Genomic DNA, 16495 nt, shown 5'->3' on the forward strand with positions numbered 1-16495 from the left:
ATTAAACAATAAAAAGTTATATCTTTATGAACCCTGTATATTGTACGGGTTAAATAAATGTAATTTTATATATTTTTATATATCAAATAATAAAAAAGTTATATCTTTAAGAACCATGTGTATTACACAGATTAGATAAATGAATTTTGTATACTAAATACTAAAGAAACACTGGTTCAAAGGACCGGAATCAATTAAACCAGGGGTTTAGTTCTGCATAAAGGGTTAGGTCATCTCGTTTGATTCGGGGTTTGGCTTATCTCCATCTTCGAACGATAACTGCAAAAAAAACAGCCGTTAGACTCGTCACGAGGAGAATGGGGGTTCTCTCCGTGACCACCCTCCGGCGTGAGAATAAGTACAGGTTTCAATGAAGAATAAGAAGTAATAGTGAAAGTAAAGTGAGAGTAACTTGAGAAATGATACCTGAGTTGTCTTATTTATAACCGAATTTTGGGCGGGAAAGTTTGTTGACAGAGGAAGTAACCGAAAGCATTTTCTGTGAGCGGTTATTTTCTCCACAGTTAATCACTAACGTGATGCATATGCACACGGACCGTGTGCATGATCAACGGCTGGGGAGATGCCACGTGGAAAGTGGGCAAGTGTGGATCATTCTTCAATTTAGTGCCTCAGGATGATGCCACGTGGCCATTCGGTTATAACCAAATGGTTGTGCATGATAGGGCCTTCTAGAAGGTTTACAGCTGTAATCCTATGTGGCTCTGCCTTATGCAAATTCTGTTGTAACAGAAAAGTTACTTTCTGTTCAAGTCTGGGTGATATTTGCGCGGGGATGTTATTAACTATCCTGGCATATGAACTTGCGCAAGGACATGTTATTGGTTTTCTCGGCGCGCGTATGTTGAAGGCCGTTTTCCTTTAAGCTCTCTATAACAACCCTCAAAATATTTTCGACACCCTAATATATTTTAAAATGTCCCTATACGTCCTAAAATACACCCCTTATGCGAAAACCGAGCCCAAAATACCATATATAAATAAAAATAAAATCAAAATTTAGTCATTGCTCGCGGGCCGCGAAGACTTTCTCTTCGGGCTACGCGGGGCGCGACAACCAGGCTACGCAGCCTCACCCGGTGGTGCCACGTGGTGTACAAGTGTCGAGCCTATAGTGGTGACCAGGCCAAGCTAGGCCCTACTACCTGAACGTCGCGGGCCGCGAAGGATTGATCTTCGGGCTACGCGGGCCACGAGGAAGTGTCGATCAGACACTATAAATAGAGGCTATCGGCTTCAGTTCATAATTCGCTCAAAAATGAAAACTCTCTCTCAATTCTGAAATATTAGAAAGTAGTATCGGGTATAATACCCCCTAATAACGAAGTTCTGTCTCGTTGTAAGTATCATAACCCCGGTTGCGTATTAGATACACTGCCCGATTGATCCAGGGTTCCGTAAAGGCTGTCGAGGTTCTGCCCGACGTAGTCGTTGGAATGCCGTCTCGGGGAGGGTATTACTAATGTAAATATTGGGTTATTATACTAACATGTGTGCATTTGTGTATTTAATAGATAATCACCAGGAAATCCTTAAGGAAAACCCTAAGACAGCAGTGTGAGTAATCTCCTTTTTGCAAACTGTTTTTACAAAACCTCACACAATTAATATTGTATTAAACAGTGATTGAGTATTTGTATTCTACAATTATCATCGGTATATTGGGGTTTTGTATACAAAATTTGTTACTAAATTGTGAGTAGTAACATGACCACAAGTCGGGTTGACAGTACCGTGGGTGGTAATTAAAGTAGACGGAAACAAATGTAATTGCGCGACCGCCCTCAATACTGTACAATGGTTTTACTTAACTTGATTAAACTAAGATTCACTCACCAATATTTCCCACTGACAAAATGTTTTTAAACGCGTTTCAGGTAACAAAATGTGAAAGCCAAATAGAAGCCAGCTGGACAGCACTGAAGGCTTGGAAAAGTGGCTATAAAGTTACCTAAAATAAAATAGATGTTTTATTAAATAAAAATAGGATATATTCCTCTGAAAATGTGTGTACTTAAAACTTGGGATTTTCCCACGTGTTTAATATTATGAAAGGTGTGGTATTTTACTATGATAAAATATTTCCTAACTACGGTCCTGATGTAATTTCCGCTGCCAAAATGATAAACACCGATACCAATGAAACTGGCTGTGGCCGCCCGTTCCCAGGTAGTTAGGGGACGGGGGTTGCGACAAAAGGTGGTATCAGAGCTAAGCCACTGATTCAGCCACTGAAGTGTTCTGTTGACACCAATATATTATTCGAATTGTTTGGAAATTTTCTACAGAACTACGTGCATATCTGTATTTTATTGTTGTGTGTTATTTGACTATTTGTTAGTTTACAGTATGAGCGACCAAGGACCTTCCGACGCCTACCGTCAGTTGTCCAGCTCACCTAGGAGCGAAGGCACCTCTTCACAGCCTGCCCTCTCAGGGTATTCAATTGACAATGAAGATGGGATATTCGTGTTTAAGGCTCAGTCTGAAGAGCCATTCCCTCCTAAAAAGAGAGGATGGTTCAGTAGAGGAGCACATGAATGTAGGAAAAGAATGAAAAAGTTGCAACAACAGCGTGCTGTAGCAGCCGCCAAGAGAGAAACAGATGCCCACACACAGGATATGCTTAATAGGAGTTTAGCCAATTTTCATATCCTAGCAACCACAGCTGCCGACCCTAACCTGGAGCAACTCATAGCACCCCAACCATTACCACTGTTTCCCACCCAGCCAATGGAAATTGAGAACAACCCAGAAAATCAAATCCAAATGCATGATTTTGACCCAGCAGAGATACCTAGAGTACCAGCACCCAATCTCTTAGACCCAAACTACAACCCGTGGTTTGACGACCATAGGGACTACCGGCAACATTACCCGATACCCGAAGAACCAATGCCAAACCTAGCCGCTTACCCAAACTTGGACCCTCTAGATCCTTATTATAATAATGATCAATTCATCAGGGAAATTCTAGAGAATCCATACCCGTACCAAGAACCCATGCCCCAGTCCCCAAACCCAGTACCAGCACCTGCACCCCCAATGAGTGCAGAAAATGCGCAAGAACTCCGAACTTTCGGTGAGGAGATTTTAGAAAGTAGTGAAAGGATGAGGCAGGTTGGAGAATGACTCGTCTGGAAGTATGACGAGCGTAATATGGAGTTCTAGATGAACCCATATCAGTGATGGTGGAGGTAGTAGTAGTAGTAATAATAATATAATAATAATATATAATATGTGTGTATGTTTGAAAAAAAAATCTAGACGATAGCTATGGATGCATAGTAGTATTGTAATTTTAAATTCCAGTATCAGATTGTATTAGATGCATACTATATATAAGAAAGAGTAAGTCGCAATGCTCGACGATTTTGATCAATATGTGTGTTGTGTGATCGTTTGCATTAAATGTTATCTTGTGATATTAATAATTGGCAAATGTTTAAAACTCCGAGGGACAACGAAGTGAACCAGGAAAACCAAAACAGTGAAAACCAGAATAACAACGATAACCCGAACAACAATAATAATGGAAACCAAGTGGATAATAGTGCCATCCAACACATAGTGGCACAAGGGATAATAGATGCAATGCCATATGTTATCAAAACAGTTAGGGAAGCGGATAATAAAAGTAATCATAGCAGTAAACGACCAACTGAACCTGAACACAGCGTAAACAATGGACCCATACTTCAAGTGCCCATTCCCAAAAGAAGAAGAACCATATCTTATGGTTTTTCTTACAAAGAATTCTGGTCCTGCAAACCAATAGAATTCTCGGGCAATGAAGGACCCATTGCAACTCTACGCTGGATAGAAAAGACTGAGGCAATCTTAAAAATAGGCAAGTGCGCGGAAGAGGATAAGATAATGTTTGCTTCTAATCTGTTTAAGAACCCAACTTTAGAATGGTGGAACACTATCCTCCAGTCTAGAGGAAGTGACCGGGTTTACAATATGGAATGGGAGGAGTTTAAGAATATGGTGGAAAGGAAATCCTGCCATCCCAATGAAAAAGAACAGATAGCAAATAAGTTCCTAAACCTTAGAAGGACTGGAGTGGATAGTAAGGGTTATACTACTACATTCTTTGAATATCCTAGAATAGTGTCAACCCTTGCATCACCAGAACCAGTATTAATCTCCCGTTACATTTGGGGATTAATCGGGGAGATTAGGCATGTAGTCAAGGCAGCTAGACCCCAAACCATAGAGGAAGTTGTAGAACTAGCAAATACCTTGACTAATGAATTAGTTCGTACACGAGAAGAAGACCAGATGAGAAACCTAGCTCAAAAGCTTACCCAGGAATACCACTATGGTAATTCCAACCGTGGGAAAAATGTAGGTTCTACCTCTGCACCTTACTGCAAGGCCTGCAAGAAGAAACATTCAGGAAGATGCTCCACCTACTACAATTTCTGCAAGATACCAGGACACAAGGAAAAAAACTGTAGGAAGAAACCTAATAATGGAATGTGCTTCAACTATGGAGAAAAAGGTCATATCAAGCCGAATTGTCCGAAACTAGCTCCAACCATAAACAACAAGACTACTAAAAATGCTAGAACATTTGTTCTAACTGCAGAAGAAGCCAAGATGATTCCGGACATGATTGCCGGTACGTTTTTAGTTAATGATGTTTTTGCTAAAGTATTATTTGACTCTGGTGCGAACCAAAGTTTTATTAATACTTCGTTTTGCAAACTTCTCAACCAACCATTAACTAAACTCCCACAAGAATGTCTAGTAGAGACAGCAAATGGGGAAACCATTAAGATTTCCGAAATCTTGCAGGGAGCAAGAATAGAATTTTTAAATCAAAAATTTATTGCAAACCTTTACCCAATGAATCTGGCAGGATTTGATGTTGTATTAGGAATAGATTGGTTAATAGCCAATAAGGCCAGTATTTTATGTGATCAAAAGTCGATCCAAGTAAATTCACCAAGGGGTGAAAAGATCACAATTAAGGGAGACAAGCCATCTAGATCCACGAAATTTATTTATGTAATAAAAACAGCTAGTTATATAAGAAAAGGATCATTAGTGTATTTGATTTCTATAATCACTAACACTAAAGAAAAAGAACTGAAGGATATTCTAGTAGTATCCCAGTTTCCAGATGTGTTTCCAGAAGAACTACCAGGATTAACGCCGGACAGAAAAGTTGAATTCAGAATTCACCTGCTACCAGGAACAACACCTATTGCCAAAGCACCCTACCGCTTGGCACCAGCAGAAATGCAAGAATTAAAGAAATAATTGGACGAATTGTTGGAGAAATGATTCATACAGCCAAGTTCATCACCATGGGGAGCACCGATACTGTTCGTCAAAAAGAAAGACGGGTCAATGCGAATGTGCATTGATTACTGTGAATTGAACAAAGTCACGATTAAGAATCGGTACCCATTACCGAGAATCGATGATTTGTTTGATCAATTGCAAGGAGCTCGATTTTTCTCAAAAATCGATTTACGATCAGGATATCATCAATTAAAGGTACAGGAAGAGGACATTCCTAAGACCGCTTTCAGAACAAGGTATGGCCAATATGAATTAACTATCATGCCATTTGGTTTAACCAATGCCCCAGCCGCATTTATGGACATGATGAACCGAATATGTAAGCCATATTTGGATAAATTCATAATTGTCTTCATAGATGATATTCTCATTTACTCTAAAAGTAGGGAGGAACATGCAAAGCATTTACACGCACTTCTAAGTTTATTGAGAAAGGAAAAGCTTTATGCAAAGTTTTCAAAGTGCGAGTTTTGGTTAGAACAGGTACAGTTTCTTGGACATCTAGTTAATCATGAAGGAATTCATGTGGATCCCACCAATATCGAGGAAATTACCAAATGGAAAACCCCTGAATCATCAACCGAGGTTAGAAGTTTTTTAGGATTAGCCGGTTATTATAGAAGATTTATTCGAGATTTTTCTAGAATAGTCATTCCCTTGACTAAGCTAACCTGTAAATCTGTTAAGTTTGAATAGGGACCAAAACAAGAAGAAGCCTTTAGAATTCTTAAGCAAAGATTAGCCAATGCACCCATATTAGCGTTACCAGAAGGAACTGAAGACTTTGTAGTCTATTGTGATGCTTCTAAGTTAGGTTATGGATGTGTGTTGATGCAACGTCAAAAGGTTATAGCCTATGCGTCTAGACAACTTAAGAATCATGAAGAGAATTATTCAACCCACGATTTAGAATTAGGAGCTATAATTTTTGCCCTTATGTTAGGATCTGAGTTTGGATTGATTATGTTTTACGTTTGAATTTAGATGAAGATGAATGATAAATGCAGCGGAATATAAATGATAACAAACTTTGCACACAATCAAATAGGAGAAATGCTTTCAACATACATTTTCATCAAAGAACCAAATGTTCAAATTTATTTCAAACACTGATTACAATTGCATGTATGCTTACAAACTCCCCCTCATCCTGAGCTCACAATGGTTTGTTCGTGCAGGAGAAAGATGGTGAAGAGCTAATAAAATAGTACAGAGCACTGTTCTATTTATAGGCACGAGACAAACCACTGAGCATCTTTGCTGACGTCACCATGAAAGTGACATCTAACCTCCTAACAAACTCTAACATCTGACCTATACAAACTCTGCTATGCTAACAACTGTTATTACAATACAATTCATAAAGTAAACTAAACTACTGCTGCACCCTTCCACTGATGTGAACCCAGCAGCACTTTACATATCCAGCAGAGCTTGACCCATAGCAGTAGATTGAACAGCAGAGCTTTAGTCTTCCATCAGTCTTTAACTTGGGCAGCAGTTGTTGGTTAACAGTTTGTAAAGATCAGTAGATTGGAAGTCAGCAGATGTTGAAACCACTTTCAAGGGGAGAGATTTGAAGCATAACATCTGCTTATTCTGGATCCACTGCCCTGATCCAGTTTTGGCTTTAATGATCTGTTCCTCTGATAGGGTTCAATCCCAACAATCTCCCCCTGGAACAGATAATGCCAAAACTCTTCATTATTGGTAGATCTTTATTGCCTCATCAACAGTTCCCTTATTTGCCCTTTGAGTTGTAGTTCAAAGGCTAAGGCATCTGTGTCATCATCATCCCTGCTAAGTGGAAGATCAAGGAGATCCTGTAAATCTTCAAGACTCAGGCCAAGAGCTTGTTCCCTTGTTATTTTCTTCACTTCTCCATCAGACTTGATCACTGTCAGTACATGGTTCTGTTTATCAGTTTTCCACTTTAGTACTTTTGAGTCTGGTGGGTTTCTTGGGAGATTTTTATTGGATGAGGTGTTTGGTGATGCAGGCCTATTCATGACTGTCTGAGCAGTACTTGCAGATTGATTCAATCCAAGAGTTTCTTCAATCATTTTCTTAATGCCCTCTTTTACAAGGTCATCACCAGCCATTAATTCTTGGTTTGTTTCAGCATCCAACTGATTTTGATCCCTTCTTTTATAGATGGCAGCACCAGCTGGAGCAGTGGCTCTTTTGACTTGCAGCTTTGGTGGTCTTGTTGAGACCTCTACTTTGGAATAGTCAGGTTTTTGTGGAACTTTTGGATCTTTCTTTCTTAGTTCCTCCAACCTTTTGTAGGTGGCCCTGACCCTATCTTCTCTCCATTTTGACACAGAATTCTTTGACCCATAGTCAGCTGCTATCAGCTCCTCTTTCATTCTCTTCAACTCTAAAGCTTTGTCATGAACATTCTTTTTAAATTTTTCAGGAGGAGTGTGTTTGACCTTATTTTTTTATCATTTCTTGAATCCTGGCTGCTTCACTTTCAAGCTCAGGAATGGTCTACTCTTTGTACATATATTTCTCTCCTTTGTATTTCTTGTAAGCCATGATGTTTTCAATGTAGTCTTTTCTCAAGGTCTCATCTGCCCTTTCTGAGATTTGCTGACATACATTTTTTGCAAATTGTTCCAAAGATCTGACTTATGTAAGTAGAAACTGATAGTTCTGCTGAATTTCTCTATCAGATTTCCCTTGTGTATTTCTTTTTGAGATATCCTCTGCATGCTTAGCCTTGATTTTCAAATATTCTTCAATATTGTTAGGCCTGGGATATCCTTCAACTAATGGCAAACTCCTTTTAGCAGGGTCATCCTCATAGTAGAAAGATTTGATTTCTTCTCTAACTGCTATAAGTTCCAGAGGAAATTGAACACCTGCAGGAGGTAATGGCTTTTGAATTTGAGCTGAAGAGAGAGGAATGGGTTTTGGAATTGTGACAAGTGATAGAGGTTTTGAAGATGTTGGTAGTGGTGAAATGTCATCATCTTTCAAGATTAGCCTTCTCCTTTTTGGTTGAGGAGAGACTGATGATGTTTTGCGTGGATCAGTGGTGGTGATTTGAGTGGCAGTGGTTTGTGATTGACTAACAGTTGTTGAAACAACTGGTGTTTAAACCACTGTTGTCATTATAACAGATGTTGTAATCATCTGCTGTCTTCTGCTTTTTGGCAGGAGGTGATAAGGGAGTGGCTGTTTTTTTAGGTGAAGTGATTTTTGGTGGTAAGGCAGTGGTAGTTGTGTGTGTTGTAGTGGTTTGTGTTGAAGTGATGGCAGATGTTTGGCTGACAGTTGTTGAAACCACTGAAGTATCAGCAGTTGTTGACACAGCAGGTGTTACAACAACTGTTTGGGTGGAAGTTTGATGTTGGGGGCTTTTGGATGGTGGTTTTGGAGTATGCTGTGTGGGTCTGGATGGTATGGATTTGGGTTCCCTCACTTTTCTAGTGAGATTTCTTTTTAGCACAGGACTTTGCACATCCTCTGACTCAGAACAACCCTGCGCATTCAGCTCCATGTAAGCTCTTTTCTCCTCATTCCACCTTAACATATCCTTTGCCGCTCTGTCCCTTTTTACACTTGCTACAGCTTCATCAAGTGCATTTTGGGTAACATCAACCTTTTTACTACCATCTGGCAAGGGAATTTTTCTGGTCATAGCATCCTTTTCTGGTTCAACATACAGCCCATCATCTATACCCTTCGTTTTCCACTCCTTGATTTTCTCCCCCTTTTTGGCATTATCTGGGGGCAGTTGATCAATGAAGAGAACAGTGGGAGGAGCAGTGCCAGTGGTGTTCAATATGTGGGCCTTAATAGCCTTAATGTCTGCTAGTGTGTTCTTGAACCTAGACTCCATTGTGTTTCTCAGCTCTTGTACATGTATTGCATGTTGCTGATCAGCCATTTGTTTTTGTTGTTGGAGAAAAGGTTGAAATAGGTTCCATAACTCATCTGCAGCAGGTGCTTGAGGTGGAACAACAGTGGATTGCACCTTTGGTACCTTCAACAACTGATGCAGCATTTCTTTGATTTTTGCAACAGAAGTATCTAGTTTTTCAACTCTGGCCGTCAATTCTAGGTACTTTAAACCATCACCCAACTTAATGGGATCATCTGATTTCCCACTAACAGTGGTTGTATCAGTGGTTGATGCAGGGAGTGTACTCCAAGCATTATCCACTGATGTCCCTTTGTCTTGGTACTGGGGTCTTCTTCCTTCAGCACTTGATAACCTTTTGATGGTACCAATGGTCAAAACAAACTCACTAGTGGATATCAGAGGTGCTATACAAGGAATTGCCTCCAAGGAAGTCTTATTGATGTAACCACTGTCCAAATGTAAACCAGTGGGTTCAACACTTGTAGTGGCTGCTTCACTTGGATTACCACCAAGAGTTACTTGTAACTCAAGGGTGTAACCTCCTCAGGTTGTGTTGGTGGGTTAGCAAAGATTGATACATCTGGCCCAGTCAGTTGTTGAGGCATATTCTCATGGACAGGTGATTGAGAAGGACTGGTTTGTGCCTGGTTCAAATCAATTGCATCCAACAAAATCTTTGTATTTGGTGGAAATGTGGATGTGAGGTTGGGTGTAGAAAGAGAATTTGCCCCGAGCGTTGGGCTGTGGATGATGGAAGCAAGTGATTCCAGAGCATCATATTGTGGTGTCCCTATTTGTACAACCTGTTCTTTTTTAGAAGAAGCAGGAGGAGTTTTAGCCATGGTTTGAGATATTTCTACCAACTGCTGTGAGAAAGTAGCAGGAGTGGTTTCTTGTGACTTTTGTGTTGTCACAGGCAGTTGCTCTGGTATCTTATCCTCCAGAGTTGCCTTTTTGATAGGTTTGGGGGGGTTTTTGAATTTTCTTTTGTTTTGGCTTTTTGTGGATAGAAGGTGTGGGTTTCAAAGCAGTTGTTTTGCTGCTTTGATCACCTTGAGCAGTGGGCTCAGCAGCAGATACCTGAGGAGCAGTTGTAACTGCTAAATTCTGCTCATGCACATCTGCTTGTGTTTTGCAAGGTGTTGACATTCTTGTAAAAGTTTCAGCAGTTAAGCTGTGCATTTGAAAAGAATAGCATATCCCAGATTTTGAATCTTTAATGGTATTTCATTAAAAGCAGTGGTTTTGTTTGAAACACACATTAGGAGGGTATGAAATAAAAATCTTGTTGCAGGAGGGAAGAAACCTTTTTGTAAGGTATCCCTCTTCATCATTGTGTCTGCATACCCTCTTTCAAGAAAGTCAATTTTTAACTCGTTTTTAGGGAAGAATGTTTTACCTTGTTGATCATCAAGCTGAAAGACTTCCGAGATGGATTGTGGTGTGATTTTGACAGCTTTACCCTTTAGAGAAGAGTCAATGGCAATGACAGTCTCACCTTGTTTGTCAAGGGTTGCATTTTTCCAAAACTCTCTTTGGGTCGTCAAGTAAATTGGTGCATCTCCTATCAACAAAGTTTTGTACTTTGAAGCAGACGTCATATCAATGATGGAGTCGAAGGCATCTTTGGTGCCGGGTTTTGTGAGAAGACCCAGAAGGTTGTGAGAAGTTTTGTGTGGGATTTCAATGGGTTTAGCCTTTTGAGAGGCCTCTTTGGAAGATGATTTTGAGGTGGATTTTGCGAAAGACTTCGATTTAGTCATTTTGGAGAAGACGACCGAAGAAAATTGTGAAGGAATTTGAGGAAATGTTATGAAAACTGCTTTGAGAAGAGAATATTTTATGAATTCAATTCGACAGTAAAACCCTGTTTGGGGTTTTGAAAGAGGGTTTTATTGAGAAAAAGTGAATGCTGACGTGGCAGCGGTTACAAAAGGTCTGACCACTATGTACTGTCCACGTGCCATCCCCTGATGAAATGAAGGACAGTACTTTTATGAAAACTACTGATGAAGGCAGTGGTTGCAACGGTAACAAGTGAAGGCAGTGGATGATTTTTACTATCAGTAGATAGCACATCAGTGGATAAAACACTGATTTTGAACAACAGTGCTTATCAAGAAGATGAGAGAACAGGGGTTGACTTTCAGCAGTGGACAGACTTTTGAAGTAGAGCAGACTTTTAAACAAAGCAGTGGTTATGGCAGACTTTTAAGGATTTTAATGAAAACTTCATTTTTAGCTATTTTTAAGGATGGATTTTTGATTTTCTGAAAACATTTTACTGCTTTTATTTATAGAAAAACAGGATTTTGCCTGTTATTCCATGTTTAGCATGCCAATCCTAGAGATCAAGCTTTCAAAGGTGGATGTGTCTAATGCTTTTGTTAGCACATCTGCCAGTTGATCCTTAGTTGGAACATGATGCAGAGAAATCAAACCTTTTTCATAGCAATCCCTCACAAAGTGATGTCTGATGTCAATGTGTTTGGTGGTTGAATGAGAGACTGTATTTTTGATGATATTTTCTGCCGCCTGGCTGTCCAACATGAGTGGTGTCTTCAAGGCAGTGATACCAAAATCCAGCAACTGATTTTGAAGCTAAAGCAGTTGGGCTGTACAGCTTGCAGCAGCTATGTATTCTGCCTCAGCAGTGGATGTGGAAACAGCTGCTTGCTTTTTGCTTTGCCAAGACACTAAGCAATTGCCTAGGAATTGGCACCCTCCGGAAGTGGACTTCCTTGTCTTGTCACATCCAGCAAAGTCACTATCTCAGAAACCTGAAAGCTCAATTTTACCATCAGCTGGATACCAGATACCAAGTGTGGGAGCACCTTTTAGGTATCTGAATATCCTTTTTACAGCAATAAGGTTTGACTTTCTAGGGGCTGATTGGGATCTTGCACAAACACATGTTGCAAACATGATGTCTGGCCTAGATGCAGTTAGGTACAATAAAGACCCAATCATGCTTCTATATAAGGTCTGCTCAACCAAATCATCCTTTTCATCAGACATGACTAATTTATTGGTTGCAATGGGTGTACTACATGGCTTACAATCATCCATCTCAAATTTATTTAAAAGTTCTTTGGCATATTTGCCTTGATGGATAAAAGTGCCATTTTGCAGTTGCCTTACTTGGAGACCAAGAAAGCACTGGAGTTCACCCATTGCACTCATTTCAAACTCAGCTGTCATGAGTTGTCTGAACTCTTCACACATTTTATTACATGTGCTTCCAAAGATGATGTCATCCACATAAATCTGGACAATCATCAAATCCTTCCCTCTCCATTTTAGAAACACTGTTTTGTCTATCTTACCTCTTGTGAAACCAATGGAAAGTAGAAAGGTGGAAAGAGTTTCATACCAGGCCCTTGGTGCTTGTTTCAGGCCATACAAAGCTTTATTCAGCTTGTAGACATGATTTGGATTAAATGGATCCTCAAAGCCTGGAGGTTGACAAACATAAACCTCCTCTTGAATCTTACCATAGAGGAATGCACATTTGATATCCATTTGGTACACCTTGATGTTGTAGTTGACAGCAAAGGCCAGAAATAATTTGATAGCTTCAAGTCTTGCTACAGTGGCAAATGTTTCATCATAGTCAATGCCCTCTTCTTGTCTGAAGCCTTGAACCACAAGCTTGGCTTTATTCTTGACAACAATACCCCTTTCATCAGTTTTATTTTTGAAGACCCATTTTGTGCCAATAGGACTTACACCCTCTGGCAATGGAACAAGCTCCCATACTTGTTGTCTTCTAAACTGTTGGAGCTCCTCTTGCATGGCTTCTACCCAGCTGTTGTCTTTTAGTGCCTCTTGGTACTTGACTGGCTGATGGAGTGATAGGAAACCAGCAAAAAGACCAATGTTTTGGGATTGCCTTCTTGTGAGCACCCCTTCATTGATGTTGCTAATAATTTGGTCTGGTTGATGAGATTTCAAGAAGATTAACTCCCCTTGGTATGGAACAATGGCATTAAGTGGTGAGGGCTGCAGATGTGAATCATCTGAGCTAGCCACTGCTGGTGACTTTGTTGATCCAGCAGTGGCTTCAAAAGGTGGTGGGATAGGAGGTAAAGGTGAGGACACATGCTGACTTTGATCCACTATTTGAGGACTTTTGTCAGCAGTGTTTGATGATGTGAAAGCGGAGGTTAAGGGGCTACTCTGGTCAACAACTGTTGAGGTAGCAGTGGTTGAGCTTTGACAACTGTTTTGAACACCTACTGCTCTTCCCATTGTGGCAGAATTTTGTTGAGGAATGATGATCTCATACCCATAGTCTGGTGATGAATTCTCTGATGGACCTGCACTGTTAGTCTTGACAGCAGTATTTTCAAAAGTGAATTTATCAAGATCAAACAAATCTGTTGGATTTGCTGGGATTTTCAGTGATGAAAGTTCATTGAACTTTACATTCAAAGTCTCGTCCACTGTTTTGGTCCTTGTGTTAAACACTTTGTAGGCTTTAGCAGTGTGAGTATCCCAGATGATAACCACAATCAATTTTGGCTGCAAACTTTGAGATAGAATCTTTTAAGTTTAAAATGAAGCATGGGCAACCAAAAACTTTGAAATATGAGATTAATGGCTTTATTTTATACAGCAGTTCATAGGCAGTCTTTTGATGCCTGGGGTTGATTAAAACTCTGTTTTGGACATAGCAAGTAGTGTTTACTGCTTCTGCCCAAAACGTTAATGGCAAACCTGAATCTGCAAGCATGGTTCTGGTAGCCTCAATCAAGGTTCTGTTCTTTCTTTCAACAACCCCATTTTGTTCTGGAGTCCTTGGAATGCTATATTGCCTCACAATTCCTTTTGACACACAGAAATCATCCAACTCCTTGTTCCTGAACTCTGTGCCATTGTCACTTCTGAAGATTTTTACTGGAAGGTCAAACTGCTTTTCAACATGTTTCACAAAGTCTTGCAGAATGCCTGCAGTCTCATCTTTTGAGTGTAAAAAGTAAGTCCATGTAAACCTAGAAAAGCCATCAACAATAACCAAACAATATCTCTTTTTCTTAAGACTCGTGACTTTAATTGGGCCAAACAAATCCATATGAAGCATTTGCAAGCATTTGGTTGTTTTGGACTCATCAATGGATTTGTAAGAGCTTTTATGTTGTTTTCCTTTTAAACAGGAAACACAATGCCCAGGACAGGTGAACAGTTTTTGAGGTAAACCTCTTACTAACCCTTGTTTTGAAATGGCAGTGATTGTCTTAAGATTTGTGTGCCCCAATCTTCTATGCCATAGTTCTGTCTCTTTGTTTGATAAAGCTGAGAACAGACATGCATCAGTTCTGGGGCACTCTTTTGACATATCAACAACCTAAACATTGCCACTTCTTTGAGCAACAAGTTTAGCTGTACCATTTTTTATTATTGCTTCAATCTTATCAACCATTTCTGGTCCAACAATCCTACAACAATCCTTTGTGAAGAATGAGCCATACCCCTTATCACTCATATGTGATACACTCAGGAGGTTGAATTTTAGATTGTCTATAAGATTAACATTTTCAAATTTTACATTTCCAGATTTTACTGTACCAGATCCCAAAACTTTCCCTTTACTATTATTGCCAAAGGATATATCACCCCCCTCCATGAATTTTGAAATCTTGAAGAAGGGCTTTACATCCTGTCATGTGCCTGGAGCCTCCACTATCTACAAACCAAAGACTATCTAACCATGCAGAAGCTCCCTGCACATGAAGTAAAAGGATTAGTTCATTAAGGTCTCCAAAGCCAATAAGGCTTTGGATGCGGTCTCAACAGTGTCTGGGATGGATGTAGATGCATGGACAGTGGTTAGTTCAGGGGTTTGAACATTTTTGGAAATGTTTTTCTCTAACCACTGTTGGGGGTCTTGACCAATCACCTGTTGGTAACCAAAAGGATGCATGTTCACTCTTGGTTTAGAGGGCTTTTTGTAAGCCTCATAAACATGTGGGATCCTTTGGTATGATGGTTGTCCCTTATCTCTCCTGAATTGATTGGCAGGGGGTGCATCAGTCACTTGAACATCTCTTTGGACAGATGTTTGGTTCAGCTGTTTTGTGACAGCTGTTTGGACTGGCACAAACAGTGGATGTTTCTTGGTGAATTTGACAGATGATGCTGATAAACTCAAAAATGTTTTTGCAGTGTACTCACTCTTATTCTCATCAAAGTTTTTGAGATACACACATTCTTTAGTTTTGTGGTTATTCTTACCACAGGTGGTGCAGCTTTCAGCAGGTACAATGACACTTGTTTTGTTTAGATCATATGCTTTTAGATGAAAACAGTCTTTTGTTAGATGATTCCTCTTTTCACAAAAATCACAAAACAGGTTTTTGATCTTTTCTCTCTTCTTCCTCTTCTCAGACTCCTTAGCAACAGAATTTTGGACCACTGTTGGGATATCTTTGATAGGAATGACCTTTGCTTTTGGAGCTTTTACACCATCAGTGGTTGTGAAATCCATTGGTTTGAAGTTTTCAAGGATGTCACACTCATCAGACCATGTGGGTTTGAATTGATATTTTTCAATCTCCTCAAAGGTTGAGGATCCCACAGATCTTTCTAGAGTAATCTTGTTACCAAGTTTGTCAGTTATTTTAACCTCTTGGCCATCCTTGTTTGTGGGAATAACTTCAACAATGGTTTGAACAGATTCTTTAGAAACATTGTTTTCAATTTCATCATGTTTTCTAAAACCAACACCAAATTTTACATTGCTCTTAATATGTTTTTCAAGCATGACCTCATAACCTTTGCAAGATTCCACCCATTTTTCACAAGTGATTTGGGTGGATTCCAACTCCTTTTTACAAACTTGGTATTTTTCTACCATAGTTTGGAGTTGAGTCTTGGTTATGCTCTGCTCTTCTTTGAGACTGCTGATTTCTTTATCTTTTTCAGTCAATTTGTTTCTAAGTTCTTTTAATGACTTTTCAAATTTGACTTCATCAGATAAGACTTTATCCCTAAGGTTTTCATTTACCTCTTTAATGTTAGCAAATGCAATAATACATTTGTCTGAACACAGTTTTTCAAGAATTTGAGGTGATACCTTAGCAGCAACCATCATGGCACAATCACATTGATGATCACCTTCTTCATCAGCTCTAACTTCTTCCTCACCTGTTTTCTTCTCTTCCTCTTTCTCTTTGTCCTCTTTGGACCAGGGGTCAAACAGTGGTTCAATCAGGGTTTCTGAATTTTCTCCCAGTAGTAGTTCACCAGCAACTACAGTAACCACTGCTTCAGCCACTTCATCCA

Source organism: Helianthus annuus, chromosome 12, assembly GCF_002127325.2.
Source record: "Helianthus annuus cultivar XRQ/B chromosome 12, HanXRQr2.0-SUNRISE, whole genome shotgun sequence".
Taxonomy (NCBI): domain Eukaryota; kingdom Viridiplantae; phylum Streptophyta; class Magnoliopsida; order Asterales; family Asteraceae; genus Helianthus; species Helianthus annuus.